Genomic DNA, 2,500 nt, shown 5'->3' with positions numbered 1-2,500 from the left:
CTAACCCTAAGCCTAAACCTAACCCTTTAACTAACGCCCTATACCTAACCCTAAACTTGACCCTAATGCCCTAAACCTAACCCTAAAACTAACCGTAGCAGCCTAACACTAACCCTAACCCTAACCCTAAACCTAACGCCCTAACCCTAACACTAACCACAGCAATAACCCTAACGCCCTAAACCTAACCATAACGCCCTAAACCTAACACTAATCCTAACCCTAACCTTAACCCTAACTCCCTAACCCTAACCCTATAACTAAACCTAAACATAAAGTCAACCCTAACCCTAACCCTAACCCTAACCCTAAACCTAACCCTAAACCTAACGCCCTAGCCCAAACCTAACCCTAACTCTAACCCTAACCTTAACCCTAATCCGAATCCTAACCCTAATGCCCTAACCCTAACCCTAACACCCTAACCCTAAACTTAACCCTAATGCTAAACTTAACGCCCTATCCCTAACCCCAACCCTAACTCTAACCTCACGCTTAACCTAACCCTAACCCTAACGTTAATCCTAACCCTAACCCTAAAACCTAACCCTAACCCTAACCCTAACCTAACCCTAACACTAAACCTAACCCTAACCCTAACCCTAACGCCTAACCCTAACCCCTAACCGTAACCCTAACCCTAACCCTAAACCTAACTATAACCCTAAACCTAACCCTAACCCTAACCCTAAGCCTAACCCTAACGCCCTAACCATAACCCTAACATCCTAACCCTAAACTTAACCCTAACCCTAACATTAATGCCCTAACCCTAACCATAACCCTAACCCTAAGCTAACCCTAACCCTAACCCTAATCCTAACCCTAACACTAACCCTAACCCTAAACCTAACCCTTTAACTAACGCCCTATACCTAACCCTAAACTTGACCCTAACACCCTAACCCTAACCCTAAAACTAACTGTACCAGCCTAACACTAACCCTAACCCTAAACCTAACACTAAGCCTAACGCCCTAGCCCAAACCTACCCCTAACCCTAACACTATCCCTAACACCTAACCCTAACCCTAATCCTAAACACTAACCCTAACCCTAAACCTAAACCTAAACCTAACCCTAATTCTAACCCAACCCCTAACCCTAAACCTAACGTCAACCCTAACCCTAACCCTAACCCTAAGACTAAGCCTAACCCTAACCCTAACGCCCTAACCATAACCCTAACACCCTAACCCTAAACTTAACCCTAACCTTAATGCCCTAACCCTAACCCTAACCCTAACCCTAACCTAACCCTAACCCTAATCCTAACCCCAACCCTAACCCTAACCCTAAATCCTAACCCTAACCCAACCACTAACCCTAACCCTAATCCTAACCCTAAACCCTAACCCCAAACCTTACACTAACCTAACCCTAACCCTAAACATAACCCTAACAGTCTAACCCTAACCCTAACCCCAACCCTAAGCCCTATCCCTAACCCTAACGCTAACCATAAACCTAACCCTAATCCTAACCCTAACCCTAAAACTAACCGTAACACCCTAAACCTAAACCTAACCCTAATGCCCTAACCCTAACCATAAACCTAAACCTATCCCTAACCCTAACTCTAACCATAACACTTAAGCCCTAACTCTAACCCGAAACCTAACCTTAACCCTAACTCCGTAAACCTAACCCTAACGCAAACCCTACCCCTAATCCTAACCCTAACCTGAAACATAACGACCTAACCCTAACCCTAACCCTAACACTAACCCTACATCTAAACCTAACCCTAACACTAAATCTAACACTAACCCTAACGCTAACCTTAACCCTAACCCTAAACCCTAACCCCTAACCCTAACCCTAACCCCTAAGCGCTAACCCTAACCCTAACCCTAAACCTAACCCTAACCCTAACCCTAACCCTAATCCGTATCCTAACCCTAACGCCCTAACCCTAAACCTAACACCCTGACCCTAAACTTAACACTAATCCTAAACTTAACGCCCTATCCCTAACCCTAAACCTAACCCTAACCTAACGCCCTAACCATAACCCTAACATCCTAACCCTAAACTTAACCCTAACCCTAACCATAATGCCCTAACCCTAACCATAACCCTAACCCTAACCTAACACTAACCCTAACCCTAATCCTAACCCTAACACTAACCCTAAGCCTAAACCTAACCCTTTAACTAACGCCCTATACCTAACCCTAAACTTGACCCTAATGCCCTAAACCTAACCCTAAAACTAACCGTAGCAGCCTAACACTAACCCTAACCCTAACCCTAAACCTAACGCCCTAACCCTAACACTAACCACAGCAATAACCCTAACGCCCTAAACCTAACCATAACGCCCTAAACCTAACACTAATCCTAACCCTAACCTTAACCCTAACTCCCTAACCCTAACCCTATAACTAAACCTAAACATAAAGTCAACCCTAACCCTAACCCTAACCCTAACCCTAAACCTAACCCTAAACCTAACACCCTAGCCCAAACCTAACCCTAACTCTAACCCTAACCTTAA

This window comes from Strix uralensis, chromosome 3, assembly GCF_047716275.1.
Source record: "Strix uralensis isolate ZFMK-TIS-50842 chromosome 3, bStrUra1, whole genome shotgun sequence".
NCBI classification, from domain to species: Eukaryota; Metazoa; Chordata; class Aves; order Strigiformes; family Strigidae; genus Strix; species Strix uralensis.
The sequence above is the reverse complement of the archived record's forward strand: the minus strand, read 5'-3'. Positions refer to the sequence as shown.